General features: G+C 48.7%; 1 protein-coding gene across 1 annotated transcript in view; it reads left to right on the forward strand.

Moving 5' to 3' along the window:
* DIP2C (disco interacting protein 2 homolog C) overlaps positions 1–21382 on the forward strand; it is a 341516-nt gene that overhangs the window by 140507 nt on the left and 179627 nt on the right. The gene's annotated exons all lie outside the window — the stretch shown is intronic.

Here is a 21382-nt window from a genome sequence, read left to right on the forward strand (position 1 = left end):
TCCCCGCGCTCCTCAAGGCAGATACACGCCCCAACATCCCCTAGCCTGGCGGCTGCAGCCTGGTGTCGCTCCGCGGTAGATGGCTCCCTTCCAGAACTTTCCAAACCTGGATGCGACCTGAACCACCTGAACCGCCTGGGGCTTCCGGGAGGAGCCGTTTTTCTGGTCCCACCTGCAGGGACACCTGTGTCCTTCCCAGCAGCAGGCCGGTGAGCTCACTGACCGGTTCCCAGAGCCACACCGTGTTGGACGGACACCTTGGCTGAGATGCCCAGGCCGAGGTGACCGTGGCAGCTGGAGGACTGCAGCTTTCTCAAGACAGTGGTGTTACTGTGGTTTCCTTCCTGTCGCCTGGAAAGATGACCTCATCTGTGGCTGAGGAAGCGAGGGTGTGGCGTGTGAAAACTCCTATTGGGGTGAAGTTGACTTCTTGACTTGGGCCTCCGTGACTGTGAGCATCCCCTTCAGACTCGTCCGCAGCCTGTCCACGTAAACTGGATGTGAGTGACTTGTGTCCAGCTGTGGCTTAATGTCTGAGGCTCTTGGAGAAGCCTTGCTTATCTAACAGCCTCTTGCTAGAAGCATGTGAATGGCCGCACACCTTGTGTGAGGATTTTGTGGGACTGAGAGTTGGTTTTTCTGTTTTGGAAATAAGGACACATCCTAGCAGTTGACGGTAATATATTTAACTTTGAAGCTCACAACGGGTTTTAAATGGTTTGCAGAAAAATGCTAATTTAAAAAATAATCAGTATTTGATTTTCTGTGCTACAGAGAGGAACAGGATTCGAACACCCCACACCCCAAGTCAGACTGCGTGAAAAGTGTTTGGCTTTGGAGCATTTTCGCTGCTTTTAGTTAAAGTATGAAATTTGCATTCTCTGAACCTGGCTGTCAGTGTGGGCAGTGTGGTAATGACCTTGGGGTGGGGGTGACCCCTGGCGGGACCACACGGAGCTGCCCCTGTGGTGACCCCGCTCTGGTCTGTTTTCGAGCATTGGAAGGAGGACTTGAGCACCTGCTCCCAGGAGGAGAAAGGAGATGCCACTCTGCGGGGTGGGGGTGGGGTGCGGGGTCCCAGGCACAGCACTGTGCATGACACTCCAAAATTCCCCCCGGAGTCAAGACCATTGTCATCTGGTCATAGTCGGAGGTCACAGAGATGGGATGTAGCAGGGTGGAGCTTGAATCCACGTCTGACTGGAACCCTGAATCCAACAGTGGCCTCCATAGGACCACGGCCGGAGCCGGGGAAGCCCAGGCAGAAGCTTCCGGGGACTGGGCCCTTCTCCAGGCAGCTTCCTGGGGGCAGCCGTGGGGCGGGCGCCGTCCCCTGGCGTCCTTCCGGGCCTGCTATCCCCGAGGTCATGAATGGAGCACAGAGGAGACTCGGTGCCCCCGCCCCACCCAGCGAGAAAGCAATGCCAACAGTGGCCAGGCTCCTTTCAGGAGGGGTGCTGTTGGGCAGCTGTGCTTGGACTTGGGGGGCCATTGTGTTTTGTCCGTCTCTGAGCAGTTGGGGTTCGGAGTCCCTTGTGCCTGGCCACAGCTGATGAACAGCAGTGGCATTTCGTGGTGCTTCTGGGGCAGGACACGGCAGGGGCCAGGACGGTGTCGGCAGAGGTGGCCCAGTGGGCCTCATGGGTGTGACGGATTGTGCGCGCTCAGCCAGGCCCTGCTGCCTGTGAATACCCTCTCTCCAGGTCTAACACACTGTTTTCTAGCCAGGCCTGAAACACCTTAACAGACTTGACATGTTTTGCAAGCCATAGCGTACACATCTTTCAGAACACAACCAACTATTTACAAAAGTAAATGTACCTTAAAGGATGCTAAGAACTGGGAACAGTAGTTACAGATTGCATTTTATTTTTTTTAAAACCTTTTATCGTGGTAAAATTTACATAACAAAGTTTACTATTTTAACCATTTTTAAATGCGTAGTTCAGCAGCATTAAGCACATTTCCATTGTTGGGCTACCATCCCCACCGTCATCTCCAGAACTTTCTCATCCTCCCAAACTGAAACGCTGTCCCCACTAAACACTCACTCCCCACCCCCTCTTCCCCTGAGCTACATGGATTATTAATAAGCATTTCAGTAAGAGAAGGGTGGGGGAGGGAGCTCTCAGGGAAGACTGTGTAGGTGTGAAGAAGTGCTTTGGGTTTTCTTCTGGTTCCAGTGGGACATGGCGGCAAGCCGTGGTCATGTGATGGGGAATCCCGGGGCCTCAGTGTTGGTTTTCCTGAAGGGACCAGGCTCACCCCTTCACATCTGTCCAGGAGAAGCGTGGGGATGACACCATCCATATAAGAATGGACTGTCTCTCTTTGCAAGTTGTCTTTCTAAGTCCATGAGATTTGGTGATTAACTTCTAATATTTAAGGGAGACTGAGAATCGGAACATATATTTGTTGGTTTTAAAACACACATATCATTTTCATCACTCTCTACCTGTCATAAAAATGAAATGTTTCCTCTTTTGTTTGTTTTGTTAAAGGTCTGTGTTGCAGTGGATGCTACTTCTGTTTGATTCACAGTTACTGCTGAAACATAAGCTCCTAGGAACACTAAAAAATGAAGTCAGAAAGGGACATGCAAGGCCCCATTCAAACGTCTTGTTTCTTTTGAAATATTATTGTCGAGCATTTTAGTGTTCATGGTTTTGTAATCTTTTACATTGTGATTAGCTTGGAAGTCATATTTTTGCCTATTACTGGTCTGCTTTGTCCTATTAGCTTATAATATTGCCAGTTTTCAACACTATTGGTTATTTCACTTTAAAAACCAAAAGAGCTTTCTTGTGGTATAAAATGACTTCTGTAAGAATTTAATTTTAAAAATTGATGTGTATTCAGTAACTATATTGGGATGATTAGTTCAATAATTGGCCAAAATTAGTTTTTTAATGTTATATTTTACATGAAAACAAACACACTTACAGGAAAGTGAGCATGTACTGAGTGTCTGGATTAGGAAGGACACTGAGTGACATAAGTGATGGAAAGCATTTCTTAATAATAGATTGGCTGGATTTGCTACGCAGAAACTTTTTGAAAACCTCTGTATTTCCAAATACAAACAGAATTTTAAAAAATCACATACGATGAGGGGTTAAAGGGTAGTGCGATTGGTTACTGTCTGAAGGGTTTATTGCAATGGGTAAGAAACGCCATAAAACTAGATGAATGTGCAAAGATGCCGTGAATCGCCGATCCCCTGCTGAGGAAAGTGCAGATGGGTTACATGACAGGAGGACACGGGGTCACACTCACCTGGGCTTAAAGTAGCAGCTGCTTCTTGCATCTCGAAATAGCAAACTTTTCACAATCACATTGCCCAGTGCAGTACTGATACAGTTCTTGGCAGAAGAATTGACAGATATAATTTCTTTTTGTAAAAAAAAAATTTATTATAAGTCGGGATTTTACATGTTTCTATCTTTCTGGGTGTTCTGAGGTTCCTAGACTGACGTTTGAGGCTCTGAAGCTCCCTCCCTCCCCACACGGTAGTATATCCAGCTGTAACAAGGGGCCCCTTTCTTAGTGGGGAAGCTCTTCCAGGCCACCTGTGGGCATTTAACAACGAACTAAGACTGAAGGACTAAGCTCGTTCCACTCCGTGCCCAGGATGAAAGGCTCAGGAAGACACAGTCTTGATACCTAGATACTGAAAATGATCTCCTGTCATTACAAAGTGAGTGGTATTGTAATGGCATGTGTAATATATCCCGGGGAAAAAAAGTATGAAAACCTGATACTTGTTGACTAAAGATTTTTAAATGGGGCCTTTGGAATACTTGAGAATTAAAAATAGACTATGGCAACTCAAGGAAAAGAAAGTGGTTTCAGACCTTCACCTTCCCTCTTCCAGTTTCACACTTTCCCTTTCCTGCCCGTGGAGAAGCTTCATGCGGTTAGGACGGTTAGTCAGTAAAAAACCTAGTCACGGAGGAGATTGCAGATGGCCCTGGTCTCACTAGGCTTGTACTTGTTCCACTCACCAAGAGTAGAATTCCAGAATTCGTGATCCCTTAGCATTTGTCCTGGGTTAAATCGTATCGTCCCAAAAGATACGTTCATGTCCTGTGTTGTTAGCTTACGGAAGGAGAGTCTTTGCCAATACCAGGGTCTCAGATGACATCATCCTGGATTTAGGGTGGGTCCTAAACCCAGTGACTGGTGTCTTTACTAAAGAAGGAGAGGGAAATTAGGCACAGAAAGGCCGTGGGAAGACGGGAGAGTTAGAGTGATGTGTCCACAAACGAAGGGATGCCAGGGGCCACCCAATGTTGGAGGAGGCAGGAGGGACCCTGCGGGCATCTGGGTTTGGGTGTAAGCCGCCCAGTCTGTGACCCTAGGAAACGGAGGTACCATCCACTGATTGTACTCTTTGCACACAATCACAGCTTCAGGATGAAGTTCACGTGAGGAATGGGAGATAAATGCTGAAAATATGGCTTTGTAGTTTCACCAAAGGCTCAAATTCAACAACGAGCCACTCCACGTGTGACACAAGATGTTGGACTTCCTGAGTGAACACCAGTGGCTCCTTGAGCAAGCCTAGGAGCCTGGTCAGTGGCTGACCTGGAAGGTGGGAGTAAGGGTGACCAAGCTGGCTGGAGCCCACACAGGCGCCAGTTATCAGACGAAACCTTTATCTTGTGGTTAAAAATGGCAATAGTAAGTGAACAAGATTCCAGGAATGAATGAGAATCATGGTCAGCTGTAAAGTCCTGTGGGGGTCATCCTGCCTGTCACCACTTGTGACATGAGAGGGTAGCTGAGGCTTCGCTGTTCGTCCTGCGTGCCTTCTGGGCCCCTGGAGCTCCAGACCCGTGGTCCTTGGAGCCGGCACAGCACCTGGTTGCTTCCTGATTTCCCAAAATGCACAACTGACTGACTGTCAGATTTCCTTGGGTGCAGCCCTGCCTGGTGCAAATGGCCAGCCGGCCGGCCTGGTTACTCCGGAGCTGCTCTCGGGCAGCAGACCCCTGGGCCTGGCACCAGAGTGCCAGGAGGACTGGGCGTTACTTGTTCTCCAGCACTGACAGTGCCCTGCTCTGTGCAGTTGCAGGGAACGCTGTTCACCGTATTAATTTACGTGTTTATTGCCACCATGCTGAGACCTGCCTCGCCCTGCCCTCCTGCCCGCTGGAGCACACTGGTCAACCCCCTACAACCGTGGAGTCAGGTCTCTGCCCCGTTATTGTTCTCTTTTCTTTGGCCTCAGGTTGTGATAAGAACAACAGGTGTGAAATGGGCATTTTGTGATCCTTCTGCGTGGAAAGCCAGGGTCTCACCAGTATAGATGCTTGTCCCCAGAAGTCTGAAAGTATTTTGCATCCAGCCCACAGCCAATAACTGAGAATCTAATAAGCTCACTTCACACTCCACTTGATATCTGAGAAATGTGTTAGTTTCTAGCACCTTTTAGTCCATTGTGACTTGTCGCATCTAATCATGAGAAGCAGTTACAATTGGAATGACATACTCACAGTATCAGGCAAGTAATTTCTGGGCTGTTATTTATATGCGGCTATCGCTTGGCCTGGCAGCTATGCCAGCCTCGCCCACAGGGCTCTCAAGGTAAGAACCACGTGGCCTGGTATGTGCAAAGCTTTGCGACACTGCAGGGTAACTCGTGTCACAGAGACTAAATAGTTAGTGAGGGGAGGGTGTCAGGATACCTGGCCTAACCTACCAGCTCCACAGTGAGTGGTAAGAATTTGTTAGCAAGGAAGTATGGTTAACCCTTTTTCTCCCTAGCAAGGAAACCTTTCCAATTTAAAATAATGCAACGGAAATCTTAGAAGATGCAACTTAAGAGCTTATGCTACATACCCCGGGATGCTAGTTCATGGAAGGAAACTGAAGTGGCTGACGGTTGCCTCTTTACTGCTCTTCCAGCCAGCACACTGTACAGCTCCCCCAGTTCAAAGATGGTTGTGAGAAGATACACAATGTGAGTCTCCAGCAAAGAGCTGTGTGTTTCCTGAAGCTAAAGTAGTAACCCAAGTGGGTTAGATGTGAACAAAATTAAGGTAAACAACAAATCTTTCCTCTTTTTTTATTGGGACAAAATACACATAACAAACAAATCGCCATCTTACCCATTGTAAGTGTACAGACCAGTGGTGTTAAAGACATTCACAGTGGGTGCTGCCATCACCCCCATCACTCCCCATGCAGCTCATTTCATCTTGTGAAACGGAAAGTGCACCTGTTATACAATAACTCCTGTTCTCCTCTCCCCTTCTACTTTCTGTCTCTGAGATTTTTATACTCTAAGTGCCTCATAGAAGTGGGATCACAAGTGTCTGTCCTCTCGTGACTGGCTCATTTCACTCAGCACAATGTCCTCAGGGTCCCTCCTTACTGTCGCATGTGCAGGATTCTCTTCCTTTCTCAGGCTGGGTAACGTTCCATGGCCTGTACACACCACGTGTGTTATCCAGGCATCTGTTGGTGGACGCTTGGGTCACTCCCATGTATTAGCTACTGTGACTAGTGCTGCTGTGAACATGGGTGTTCAGATCTCTCTTCGAGACGCTGCTGCTGTCAGTCCTTTGGGGTGTGTGCCCGGGAGTGGGGTTGCTGGGCCGAACCCACAGTGGTGTTTATGTGGATGAATTCATGGTGCGCATGGACGTTTGATGTGTCTCTGTTCAGTGATGGCACTGTTAAGTAAAGGTGCAGTGGCTGCTGTGTCAGGGCAAAGTGAGTCACTTGTCCCAGAGGCGCTCCATAATATAGGGGCGACAGAACAGGGAAACGTCTCACTCAAGGCTGCTGTGCCCGCTCCCTAGTCACTCACCCCTGCGGTTCCACTGCCTGGCCCCGTACATCCTCGCCCAGGTGGTTGCAGCTGGGGTGGGCGTGCCCACTGTCCTGAGGTGGGCCGAGTGGCCGAGCGCCCACGCCCACTCTCCTGCCAGGGCCATCTCCTCGGTGCTCTTCCGTGGGCTGGGGAAGGCGGTGCGGCACGGTGAATGGGAATGCGAACAGAAGGTGCATCACAGTTAAGTTTCCTGTCCCTCTGTTCAAGTGGACTTACTTTCCTTTTGATGCTACTGTAAGGATGAGAGAGCGAGTGGTTCCAAGCTGGCCACTGTATCGATGTCATCACATCATTTTTTGTCCCTCAGCCAACACATGCCGACTTCAGAAATACCACCCGTTGGCATGTGTTTGTCAGTCTGGTTTAGCCGCACGTTTTGCACTTGTGTTCACATCTGCATTTCTATCTGTGTAGTTGTGTGCTGCTCTGTGAGACGTTTCTCGCAGAGTTCTGTTCTTCAGAAGTTCTTGCCAACACCCCTCACTGCGCGTAGAAAGAAGAGGGTAAGAACCAAGGCTTGGTATTCTTGTCTGTGGGTTGTTGCCCTCAAAGTCGCCCCAGAAGTACAAAGGTCATTGATTTCCAGACAGGTGTGGGAGGACCCTGCCTCGTAGCAGTGACTCACCGGAGAAAAGGTGCCCCAACAGAATGGAGACACAGAGGTGCCACACTTTGGAGAGTACATCCCGGTTTGCTGTTAGAGTGTGGATTTTGGTATTTTGACGTGAAATGCCTTTGGGAGCTGTCCATGTAGAAATAGCTCAAGCGGTGAGTGTAGGTGTGTTCCTGGAAGTAGAGAATTGAGAGCGAATGCACTTTTATTGTGAAACCATTATATTTGGCAGTCGTTGGGGAAATAACACCAAAGTTTCATCTCCAAAGATGTTGTAACACTAAGTTTATTAAAATTACTTTTGAGTTAAGGAACTTTATGGCTTTTGGTTTCTTGGTGGGTGGGCCTGGGCATGTGATGGACACATAATGGGAGTTAGAATATAGCTGCTTGCGTGCGGGTCCTGAGCATGTGTGTGGAAACACCAGAAACGTGTCACAGCGGTAAACACCTGGATTATGCATTTAGCATAAAAACAGTCACACGGCGCCTCCATCCCTCACCAGCTTTCCAGATGGAAACTAAAGTGCTTGGGGTTGATGGTACCCACTCTGGACTATTTGCACAGTGCTGCTGCCATGAAAGGAGGCTGACGCATCCTGTAGCCTGTATTCGCCTGCATTTTTTTTTCAAGTCTGGCTTTGGGCTTTTTTTTTTTTTTTTTAATTTTTATTGGGGAATATTGGGGAACAGTGTGTTTTTCTGGGACCCATCAGCTCCAAGTCACGTCGTTGTTTTCAGTCTAGTTGTGGAGGCCGCAGTTCACTGGCCCATGTGGGAATCGAACTGGCGACCTTGGTGTTATGAGCACTGCACCTAACCAACTGAGCGAACCTGCTGCCCCTCCTGCATTTTCTTTACGTCTCACACCTCACACCCCAGCTGCCTGCACTGCAGGGAAACTCGTCTCCTACTGACTCCCATGGCCTCTCGGTCCCCCTTTGCCTCCTCTCACCGCTTTGTAAGTTTGGGAAACCCAAGCCAATGGGTGTTGGCACGTACGGAGAAGCGGAGCGCCAGGTGGAGCAGGGCACTGTCTCTCGGCCACGTGGGTGACGGGTGACGTGACCTGTGTGGCTGCACCGGCACAGAGCTTCTCAGAATTGCAGGTCCGTGGGTCCAGAATCAGGCTCCACCCTGCCTGAGTTTGAGAACTGCTGAGTTGGACAAGTCCTGTTGACCTTTGCGTCTGGATTCCTGGACTGGACGTTTGACCTCAATCCCTGTGAAGATTAAATATGTGGCCTGCTGCATTTAGACAGGTGCTCAGGACTGGTTCCGTTTTCCTGGCTTTTCTTTTTCAGCTTAGCGCTTTTCAACAAACACTTTTAAGGCCTATTCTGCTTTTATTTACCTGTCATAGGTAGGCAAGCTCGATGTCCATATTCATGTACAGATGAAGACATGTTTGTAGTCCTGACAGTGGCCATCGTCCCCTTCACAACGTTTGGGCTCCTTTTGTCAACTCACCTACTTGTACCTGACAGGACGCCGCAGCCCTGGTGCTCTGGATGAGAGCAGCGTGGGTCTCCCCGCTTTGCTCAGTAGTCAGTACCTTCCTAGGCTGCTTTCTGGTGTCCGTCCCAATGCACTTACTTTTGTTCTGTACAGGTGGAAGCAGCTTTGTGGTCCCTGGGGGATTGTGTCTACATTTCTAAGCAAGCATTTCCATCAAAGACTATATTCTGGACAGCTGTTGACACACAAGCTGTTTGCGACTTGGAGATGGCTTGTCTAACTCACAATTTCAGGTTTTAGGCACCTTAGGAATTCTGAAAATATAAAATAATAATGTGATATATTTTCTTTCATTAAGTAGCTGTTTTAAATTTGATGTAAAATGATTTGTCATTGATATACTATGCTGTGGTTTTAGGAACCATAGCCCATTAAGAATGGGTTGTTTTTTGTACTTTAGACTTGGATGTCTTTCCTGAGGATGTCGTATTTATTCCACCCAAATCATGCATACGTGAAATATTTTTAATATCCGTAAGTGTAAAACGACCTTATTCACTATATCCTGAGTTCATTCTTGGTCTTCTGACCTTAGGAATGTCATTCTGTTGTAAGCTTTACGTGTAGACCATCTGGGTTTCTTCAAACAAATCTGCAAGCCCACCTTCTTATTCTTAAAAAACTGTTATTTTTTTATTGAGATAAATTTACATGTAACATATTAGTTTCAAGTGTACAATATAGTGATTCAGTATATGTGTATGTTGCAAAACAGTCACCAAAATAAGTCTAGTTAACAATCCTCACCACACACAGTTACAGTTGTTTTTCTTGTAATGAGAGCTTTTAAGATTTACTGTCTAGGCACCCTTTCAAATATACAATGCAGCACTGTTAATACGAGTCACCATGTGGTACAGGGCCTCCCCAGGACTTCTACATAACTGCACGTTTGTACCCCTTCACCCAGTTCTTTCTCCCCCTAACTACTCCTCTGGTGATCACAAATCTGGCCTCTTTGTCTATAAGTTTGTTTGTTTTGGATTCCACATATAAGTGAGATCATATGGTACTTACCTTTCTCTGTCTTAGCATAATGCCCTCAAGATCCATCCATGTTGTTGCAAATAGTTAAGATTTCATTCTTTTTTATGGCTGAATAATATTCCTGTGTGTGTGTGTGTGTGTGTGTGTGTATGTGAGACATCCATTCATATGTTGATGGACATTTAGTTTATTTTCATTGCTTGGCTATTGTGAATAGTGCTGCAATGAACATAGGGGTGCAGACATCTCTTTGAGATTCTGATTTCATTTCCTTCGGATAAACGCCCCACAAGTGGAATTGCTGGGTCATAAGGTAGTTCTAGTTTAAATTTTTTGAGGACCTTCCCTACTCTTTTCCATGATGCTGCAACAATTTGCAATCCCACCAACAGTGTACCTCGCCAACACTTTTTTTGGTCTTTTTGGTAATAGCTGTCCTTACAGGTGTGAGGTGGTATCTCATTGTGGTTTTGATTTGCATTTCCCTGATACTAGTGATGTTGAGCATCATTTCAGATGTCTGTTGGCCTCTTTGGAGAAATGTCTGTCTGTTCAGGTCCTCTGCCCATTTTGTAATTGGCTTGTTTGTTTTGTTTTGCTATTGAGCCGTATGAGTTCTTTATATATTTTGGATATTAACCCCTTATTAGATATAGGATTTGCAAATATCTTCTCCCATTCTGTAGGTTGTGTTTTCGTTTTGTTGATAGTTTCCTTTGCTGTGCAGCTTTTTAGTTTAATTCAGTCCCACTTGTTTAGTTTTGCTTTTGTTACCATGCTTTTGGTATCAGATCCAAAAATTTATTGTCAAGATAGATGTCAAGGAACTTACTTCCAATGTTTTCTTCATAAATTTTATGGTTTCAGGTTTTATCTTCAAGTCTTTAATCCATTTGGGGTTGATATTTGTGTATAGTACATGATACTGGTCTTGTTTCTTTTGCATGTGTTTGTTCAGTTTTCTCAGCATCGTTCATTGAAGAGACTGTCCTTTCCCCACTGTGCATTTTTGGCTCCCTTGTCATAAATGAATAACTATATAAGTGTGAGTTCATTTCTAGGCTCTATTCTGTTCCATTGATCTGTGTGTCTGTTTTGTGCCAATACCAACCTGTTTGGATTACTGTAGCCTTTAGTATAGTCTGAAGGCAGGGAGTGTGATGCCTCCAGTTCTCCTTTCTCACCGTTGCTTTGGTTATTCAGTGCCTTGTGGGACAATACATATTTTTTTGAAAATGCTATTTTGATCGGGGTTGCATTGAATCTATAAATTGCTTTAGGTAGTATGGACATTTTAACAATACAGTTCTTGCAATCCATGAGCATGGACTAGCTTTCCATTTCTTTGTGTCTTCAGTTTTTTTCATCGGTGTCTTAGCAGTTGTCAGTGTATAAGTCTTTTATGTCGTTGGTTAAATTTATTTCTAGGTATTTTATTCTTTTCATACAAGTGTAAAAAGGATTGTTTTCTTAATTTCTCTGATAGTTTCTTTTCTTTATATGGTTTCTTATTAGTGTATAGAAATGCAGCTAATTTTTCTGTATTGATTTTACTCAACTTTACTGAATTTGTTTATCCTAACAATTGTTTTGGTGGGGTAATTAGGATTTTCTCTACATAATATCATGTCGTCTGCAGATAGAGACAGTTAATGTTGCATATCAAGTTGGCAAGTTTTAGAATTTCTGAGTAAATGTCGTTGGTTAAAAGGGAAACTTAGGGAAGAAGTAACGCATCCTTAGTTTTCAAACTAAAATGCCCATACTTCAGAGCACTTTATTTTTGTTGCTAGGACTTAAACATTTTAATCTCCTCATCTAGTTGGCAGGTTGTAGAAATCTGCTTCACAGACTCACTGTCATGAGGTCAGTGTGACTGTCAGATCTGGAAGCTTATTTATTTTCTGTTCTGTGTTCTGTAAATAATTTCCTGTACTTGTGTCAGATATCTGTCTAAGTTACAGTGATTTTACTTTGTGGTCGTGAGGGTGATTGAAAGATTTTTCTGTCTTCCCATATTTGACTTTTCAAATGTGAGTGTGGATGTCTGCATGCCCCACTCTCCTGGCTCCACAAAGCACATTCCCATTTTTGGAAGCTCGTTTTTGGAAACAGAACTTCTGGAAGCAGCAGGTTGCTCAGAATAGCCCCAGATGGGCCCTGGGTGTCTGTGGTCCAGCCTTCCCGGGGTCCATGCTGCTCCTTCAGGAGCCTCAACATGGAAGTTAAGGGCTGGGGCCGGGGGGCACATACTGCAGGGGCGTGTCCAGGATGCCACAGGTTGGTGTGAGCACCGGGAGCCTGACCTCTGCCTGGGAAGTCTCAGGCTGCCCGCCTCACAGCTGACCCATGGGGATTCATGATCAGGGCCCTTCTTTGAGATGCTGGGAGACCCCGGGCCCTACCCTCATGTTCTTAAAATTGTTAGGCTCCCTGGGCTGGGAAGTTTAGATGCTCGTAGGGTTCCCTTCGGTTTGGTACAAACAATGGCCACGCAAGTCATTCAGAGCAGTTGCTGTTTTCTCATTCAAGGGTCACCCTTCTGTTTCTTTGTTAAAGAAAGGCCTTTGATAGTGAAATGTGATTGCCCAATGGGAGGGTTGGGTTGCTGGGGCTCTCCTCTAAATGCCCCACCACCTGGATCAGGCCCAGGGCACTGTCCTGGGGGGACTGGAGGGGCATCTGAAAAGCCTAGCTGCCCCACTGTGTGCCACCAGCAGCCCCCATGCCCACCTCCTGCCTGGTCAGCTCCTTTCCGCCTTTAAATTCCCTTCCTTAGAAAGTGGGTAGAGACCTGAGATGCAGAGGAAAACTGAAATGCCTCTGGGGTCAAGCAGAGCGTGGAGAGCAGTGAAAGGAGTGAATGGGGGAGGGGCGGGCACACACTGTGATGAGCTGAAAAGTCTGCGTCTCATCTGGAGATTTAAAAACACACCACATACTGCTTCCAGAGAACAGAAGACAGGCCACAGATGAGAAAATATTTGCAGAAGACACATCTGATAAAGGACTGTTATCTAAAACATACAAAGAACTCTTAAAACTCAGCAACAAGAAAACGAACCACCCAATTAAAAAATGGGCAAAATGCCTGAACAGACCCCTCACCAAAGAAGAGACACAGATGGTGAATAAGCATGTGAAGAGAGGCTGTACATCCTAAGGCACAGGGGAAATGCAAGTTAAAACAACGAGATACCGCGGCACCACCGCACACCTGTTAGAATGGCCACAGTCCAGTACACGGATGACACCAAGTGCTGGAGGACGTGGCCTCGCAGGAACCTGTCACTGTCGGGGGACGTGGTACGGCCACTGTGGGAGACAGGTTGCATTCTTTATAAGACAAAACGTCCTCTTTCTTTACGATCCGGCAGTGTGTTTCTTAGTGTTAACCCAAGGAGCTGAAAACTTGTGTCCACACTAAAGCCGGCACACGGGTGTTACAGCAGCTCTATTCATAATCACCAAACTGTCAAGCAACCAAGCTGCCCTTCAGCAGGTGATGGATAAATGAACTGTGTCCATCCAGACAGGGTGATATTACTCAGCACTAGATAGAAATGAGCCATCAAGCCATGAAAAGACAGGGGGAACCTTCAATGCATATGACTAAGTGACAGAAGCCAACCTGAAAAGGCTGCATACTGTGTGATTCCAGCTCAATGACACTCTGGAAAAGGCACACTGTGGGGACAGGAAAAGATCAGAGGTTGCCAGGGATCGAGGGGAGATGAATAGACAGAGCACAGAGGATGTTTAGGGCGGAGAGACTGCTCTGAGTGACACTAGAATGGTGGGTACGTGTCATTACACACTTGTCCACACCCACAGAATGGACAGCACCAAGAGTGGCCCTAGTGTCAGCTGTGGGCTCTGGGTGATGGTGACGTGTCAGTGTAGGTTCATCCATTGTAACAAATGTGCCATCTGGTGGGGACGTTGATAATAGAGGACTGTGCATAGGGAGTCACGGGGTTATGGGACATCTCTGTCCCTTCCCCTTAATTTTGCTGTGAACCTAAAACATCTCTGAAATAGCCTATTTAGAAAAGCAAAGCCTGTAACACTAGTCGAGTAAAGTCTGTGAGTGGATGTGGCCTTGCTGCCGTGTGTCCAGCAGTTACCTGACTGAGACCGGCTTTGCAATGACGATGATGTGTTGGGCGCCTGAGAGGCCTGCCACCGTCCTGTGTAAACATCAGGCTTCTGACTGTGATTTGCGGGCACCCAGAGCGCTCGGGCGTCTGTGATTCCACCAGGATGGGTCCCTGGGTGGGGCAGTCACGCCTCCTTTGTTCGCTGGCACGGCTGACACCTGTGGCAGGCATACTCAGGAGACACTGGCAGGGCGAATGGATGGTTGGATGCCTGAGTCACGAGACGGCCAAGTTCAAAGTGGTCCAGTTTCGGGTGTAGCGGCTCCATGCCATCGTGCAGGCCTGGCTCTCACTGCAGTGTGCTGGCCGTCATGCTGCTGTGGTCTCCACACAGCAGCGGCCCTGGAATGCCGTCCTCCGTGTCGGGCCAGGACCCAGGAGGCTGTGGGAAGGCTGGGTCTATGGCCACAAGAATGTGCAGTGCTGGTCAGCATGGGTCTGGGTGAACGGGCAAGTGACCACTGCAGGGGCTAGGTCAGAAGACTTTCGCTGCGAGGGACAGTGGTGGGCTCTACCTGTCACTGGGAAAGCAGACGAGGAAGCAGCTTGAAAACTCCCCACCAGCTGCATGTGCAGAACCCGGGCATACAGCTCCTTGTGGGTTTTCCAGGAAAATGACCATTGATATGGGAGAAATAACAAAATAGCTTTAGATGACCTTTGAGTGGGCTGCTCTATAGCGGACCTTCTTTTGTTCTCTAATAGAACTGCTGCTTGCTTGGAGGGAGCCAGATGTTTTACTGTGTGTGGGGAGAACAGGGAATTTAGGCCAATTCGTTATGAATCAGAGTTTCCAGGTGACCTGGTTTGGGAGCCGGCGTGTCTGCCCCCCGTTAGAGAGGAAGGGGGACCCTGGTGTTTCCCTTGGCGTGTGAAGCCCCCTCCCCCACCCCCAGATTGTGGTCAGAGAGGGTCAGGCATGTTTCCATGTTGCCTGAAGCATGGATTTCATGTGGGACGTGGAAGTAGCACAATGTCACCCGTGTGTCCAGGACACGCTGGCTGGCTCTCCAGAAGCCTCGGTGAGATGGATGCTGGTCGTCAGTACGGGGACCTTTTATATCAGCACAAGCAGGAGTGCCTTGGGATGAGTTCCGTGTCACGGGGCATGTTTGTAAGCTGTCAATCCCAAAGAGGGCGCCCTCTCTGCTAGTGATAAACCTGCTTGCAGTGCTGACTCTGCTCCAGCTCTGGTGGGCAGTGCTATGGGCATTCAGGACCCTTCAGGTGTCACCTGTCGCTTTGTCGCTTTTGTTGCTCACAATCCGGGTATAATGAATCATTTTTGTCATGTCACCAACAAGACTTGTCACGCCCTTTCTCGGGCGTGTACTGTAAGCAGGTAACTGTGCTCATGAGTGCAGACCTGGTGTGACAGGAGTGTGGACGGGGCGAGGGCCGTGAGAAGGGGCGTGGGTTGGTGTGGTGCGAGGCAGCTTCACGGAGAAAAGGTTCAGAGATGCCAGGCCGCCCAACCGTCTCCTTTTGTTCTCTCGTTTGGCATCTCTGAAGTGGGACGTGTCACAGGTGAGGTAGTGGGATTTTTGTCTTGTGGCAGACATCTGCCTTGGTTGGTGAGATTCGAGTTGACGATACAGCAGGCACGCGGTGTCCCAGGGAGAGTGGTAGCAAGGTGGGGATGTGTCCGTGGACAGGGTGCTGGGGAGGAGGGAGCAGGACGGGACTCGGCACCAAGCTGTGGCCTAGAGAGCTGCGCGCCTGTGAGAGGGCGGAGGGCCCCCCACTCTTGAATCTGCATTTGGAAGCCCCCAGGGGAGAAAAGTGTATGGTTCGGGTGAGTCGTTTCTAATGGCGGCTCTGGAGCGGCTGGACTGCTCTCTGTGCAGGTGACGAGAGCCTTGGGCCAGGAGCCCTGCAGAGCAGGGTCTGTACTGGTTTGGACACAGGATTGGTGCACGGTTCAGATGACCCAGGTCCCCGTCTTGTGACACAAGGCTCGTTGGTGCCCTGAGGAGGCCCCATGTCAGCACCCCACCCCACACCCTGCAGTGTGGGAGTGAGCGTGGCTCCATGTCTGTGTAGAGCACGTTGAGGACACTGCCTCTGCATGCGTGACCCACGGTGTCCCCGCTTGGGGGCCTTTCCAGTAACAGGTCCCCATGGGCCAGTGGGCACACTTCTGTTTCCTCCTGTCCTGGTTGGCGATGGCCCCCCTCCTGGTCCTGTCCCTCTTGTCACTGGAGCTCGAGCTCACTCAGACCTGAGGTTAGTCCGCCCATGAGCTGCTGGTGTTAGGGGTCAAGCAGGAAGCTGAGGGTGGCGCTGGATCTGGCAGTGTGACGCGCATGGGGCGTGCAGTATCCAGCGTGTCCTGCCTGTGTCACTCAACAACACGTGCTTTTCCCTTCCACGGCGTGCGGTGATGGTGACACTCTGCTCGCCACCCCATGCCTGCATCCTTGGAGAAATGCACTTGAAGCCAAAGCATGACTGGCTGTCAACCTGGGGACATGCCACTGATTTTAATAGGGACAAGGCACAGCCACGGAGTTCTGCCTGTCACTTTCACTCACAGAGAGTCTGATGTTAAAAAATTCCTCCACCTGTTGAGTTGTCGCCAAACTGGGCAGAATAAACGACGCCCTCGCTGATTCCAGGAAAGGGGTCAGATTACAGAGCTGGGGACATTTCCTGTACTCCTGCTGAAGTGACCAGGAGTCCCGGGAAGCCACCATGACCCTCAGGGCCTGGCCTTCATGCCGCCCCTGTTACAGGGGTCCCCAGATGGCCAGGGGCTCAGACCTCAGTCCACTGAGGGTGGAAAACCGCCCAGTTTTCTTTGCACTCAGAAGTGGAAGTTGTCACCTTACAGGCACCCTGGCCCCTGAATCAGATCATCCAATTTTGAGCATCCGTGGACCCCGTGTCATAGCTTTCATGGCCGAACTCTGCAGGGGGCCCATTAATCAGTCCTGTGTGTCTGGGTGTCAGCCCCGGTGTGTCCTGTGTTGGTGGTGACTGTTGGCCGCTGTGCGGAGAGGCGACTGAACCCTGTCGTCCAGGAGCCAGAGGACAGAAGTGCTGCATGTGCGCCAGGAGGATGCCCTGGCTTTCTGAGCCTTATTCTTCGCCCTCCCCACCTTTTGAGGCTGCCTTTGCATAGCAGACGTCAGCTGACGGATGGAAATCAGCATTGGAGCAGAGAAGGACACTTCAGCAGAATAAGTAACAACTGTGCATGTATTAAAAATTATCAGCCAAGAATTACCCCAAGTGTTAACCCTTCTGTTCAGCACTTTTTATCCATTTATGGTTATTCTTTCAGTATCAAAAATTTTTAAGGTTTTGTGATCGTTTTAATTATGGACAAATTACTGTCAAAACAGCTGTGTTTATAACACTTTAAAGAACTAATTGGATTACATTATTCATTAAATTTTCCTGAGGCATTTTGCATAGTTATGTAATTAATGTTTATCTTGTTGCCAGAAATCAATTCTTTTTTTTTTTTTCAGATTAGAAACCTGAAATGAAACCTTCCTTTCCATTAGATGATATTTAACTGCGTGACTGTCAATTTGTAAATGTGAGAAAGAGATAATCTTGATTCTTTGGGGATAATTCTTAATGGTGATAGTGGTAAATGGTAAAAGGATGGAACAACTGGTCTTTTTTGGAAATTAGTATTTGCATATGTATATGCTAGTTAGTATGTGTATATGCAAATTAGTATATGCTCACTGGGAACTGTTGAAAATGTGGACGCAAAAAAATTAAATTGCATCGTGTCTGTAGAGAAAGAAGACGTTAAAAAGTCCAGTTAGCTTTTTGTCACCACTCCACTGGGGTTGCTTAGCTACAGAAATGAGGTCTCTGCAGGCCCGTGGTTTCCCTCTTCCACCTCCACAACTGGAGGAAACTCTTGGCAAGCAGCCGCCTGCCATTCCGACGCTCAGACTCCTGAGGACCAGGTCCGGTGGACTGGATGTGCCATACGTGACAGCTGGTGTTACACAGCCATCTTCACCTGGATGGCTGCTGGGAGCAAGGCCTCTGGGCCCGAGGGCATGGAAGACACATCATCAGGAAAGAAAATGCTAGTGACTGAGCAGCAGCAGTGCCCAGAGGGTTAGAGTCCTGGGGCCTTGCAACTAGGAGGGGAGGCAGATGCCTTCGAGCGAGAACCTGGAAGAAGCTGCGGTTGGAGAGCCCTGGATAGTAGGTGGCGTGGCCCCCGGCGGTCTGGCTCGGCTCCTAGGGGCTTGGTGGACAGATGTTAGCAGAGACTGTCCCCCAAGGAGGTTGTGGAGCTGTAGTGGACAAAGACGGGAAGGACGCTTGGGACTGTGCTGGCCGTCCTGACATTCTCATGACGGTGGAGTGCCAGCAGTTGGGGACACTGACCGCTCAGTGTCCTTAAGTGGGAGGGAGTCTGTGTGTCAAACCCTCTGGACACGTCCAGAGACATCGGAGTTAGGGAGCCTGTGGATGGAGGTAACTTGTACTGAAGGGCATGAAATACCCACTCTCCTACTCTGGTTGGACTGATGAGATGATGTGTTTCGTCAGCATTGGTGGGTTCTCTGGGGTTGTGTATGCGTCACTCAGGGTGAACGAGACAAGCTGAACCCTCCTTCCGCTGACGCGGCCCGTGGCCCTGTTATTCCTGCCCATCATAGAAACGGGGGTGTCCCTGGGGAGCTGGCTCACTTTCCTGTCTTCTACCCTGTTTGTTGTGGCACAGCGGTCCCAGCCAGCCTTCCCTGGTCCTTACATACGCTCAACATTTGGTCATACTTAGAGCAGCTGTGTGTGTGCATGTGCGCACACGCCCTGCCGGGAGGTGTGGCCGGGAGTTAAAGTGAGTGCCATGCTTTTCCCTTCTTACTTTTCTGTGGGGCGCATGCAGGACCAGCGCCGTTCTCCCCCATCGCCTGTGTTTTGCACGATAATCATTATGGTCAGGGTTAATGAGGTATTTTAGTACTTTAAAAGTGTGAGTTAAAATGTTCACTGCTCTCCCCTTTTCTCATGGAGTTCCTGGCTCCCGGGCATTGTAGCCAGATTGCGGAAGTGTCACTCAGCCTGGCTTTCCCATGGGACTGAGTTTGTAACAGATGTTTCATTAGAGGATTTAAAAATGGTTACTGTATTTTATTAGTGTCTTCTGTAAGATGCCAAAAGGTTGATAAATATACACGATCCAAAGAGAATCACTTTTTAAAAAGGTTTTTAATTTCACTGCATGCATAGACATGCCTAGACACACATGCACAGACACATGCAAACACACAGACATGCATAGACACTTGCACATCCACGCATGCATACAAGCATGCACAGACACATAGGTACACAGACAAACATACATGCACACACACGTGAACAGAGAGACATGCATAGACAAACAGTACCCTGCCTCCTGGATTTTAAACTTCCATTAATTTTAAGAGCAAACTTCTTAAGAGTCCACTGTGCCTAGACATGGCAGGAGATACGCTTCTCTGTGACTTCCTGAGCATGTCTGCTTTTTATAAATCTTACGCGTTGTTGGTTGTTAGCTCGGTGCCGAAAGCCTGCGTGGTGGGTAAAGGAGGCTGGGGTACTGGCTGGTGCGTCCATGGCGCTCCCTGCAACAGTGCCCCAGTGAGTGGGGCGCGTGAGTTGGCTTCCAGGTACTTCCCACGGTGACGAGTGTGGGCAGGGCACTGACGTGTCCGTGGGGAGCTGTGGGAAAGGCAGCACTCGTAGCCAGGTGCCCACCACATCTGTGCTGCCAAGTCATCGCGTGGACACGATCCCTGTAACAGGCACCACCTCTGACCTCTGTGGGCTTCCCAGCTCCTGCTTTTCCTCGGGCAGGACATGTCCTGTCAGTATTTGTTATATTAAAGTTGACTCACGCTTCATGTGGAGCGGGCAGAGGACAGGCCGAGGTCCTCGTGGGGTCTGCGTCATGTGACAAAGCGTCTGCCCACACGTACTGCTGTCACAGTGCCCAGCAGGGATGGGGGTGACGCCTTCTCACCGGGGCTGCTGCAGAGAAGTGGGGGCTGGGGTGAGGGGTCCTGGAGGGCAGGGGCTGAGAAACAGGCCCTGTCACCCACATGGGACAGAGCCACCTCCAGAGGCTCAGCCTGTCCCCTCAGCAGCGTCTCCAGGACTTCCAGGGCTCCTGTGTCTGCTCCACACTCTTCAGATGTGAAGAAACTGACGGGGTATCCGAAGCCCTCATGTACAAGGCAGCCACCGTTATGCATTTCCTGCAAAGGTTTGTGACTGGTGTCGCCCCTCAGCACCCCTGACCACATGGCCATCCCCTGTTCACCACGAGTCTGTCCTACGCCAGGAGAAGCACATGTGCTTGTCCCACCAGAACCCAGGATGGACCGTGCTCCCTGCAGAGCCTGTGAAATGTCTGGTGAACAAACGAACAAATGAACGAATGAAAGAAAACACCAATTGTTCACACGAGCTCAGAAAGAAATACATAGCATGCCCCTGAATGATGTCGTTTCAGTCAACCTGGTTTCATGATAAGAATTGCTTCCCGTCTGGGGCCACTGTGTGGGGAGTCTGTGTGGGTTTTCTGTGGGGACCCTGGGGTCCTCCCACGTCCCATAGACGTGCGCGTGAGGTGAACAGGTGTCTGCATTGTCCCTGTCTAGTGAGTGTGGGTGTGAGCGGCCCTGCGGAGGACGGGCGTCCCTTCCTGTCCAGGGTGGGTCCCATCTGCACCCTGAGCCCCCGATAAAGGCTCCGGCACCCTTGACCTTGTACTGGGAGGAGCAGGTGGGAAATGACGATCTTACTTATTTTTATTCGTCTCCTTAAATATATGGGCAGCTCTCCTTAAATGTATGTCGTGGGGACTTGTGTTCATGTCAGTTAGCCTGGGGGAAACTGGGCTTCCTTATGTTGTTTCGTTTAAAGCGAGTTTCTGGAACCGACCGAGGACGTTGACTGAGGTCTCACTGTATAAAAGTGACTCCTTGTGTTAAGAACAGGAATTTAGACATATCACCTGTCTTGTTGAGTTTAATTTGGAGCAAGTTCTGTGTGGGACAGCAAGGGTTTGCCATGCACAAAAAGGGACAACACTAGTGTAAGGTGTGATACCTAGTAATTTTGATTTGTTTCTTATAAGATGAAAGTAACAGAATTAGCTGTCATGTTCTGTTACTCAGATAACTATAAGCTGTCTTTTAAAAGAAGAAATAGTAAATTGTTTAGTTGCAAAGTGAGAGAACACAAAATACCAGGAAAAAACTCACTCCATTACTCGTAACTTAAATCACAGTT

The sequence above is a fragment of the Rhinolophus sinicus genome, linkage group LG02 (genome assembly GCF_036562045.2).
Source record: "Rhinolophus sinicus isolate RSC01 linkage group LG02, ASM3656204v1, whole genome shotgun sequence".
In the NCBI taxonomy this organism is placed as follows: domain Eukaryota; kingdom Metazoa; phylum Chordata; class Mammalia; order Chiroptera; family Rhinolophidae; genus Rhinolophus; species Rhinolophus sinicus.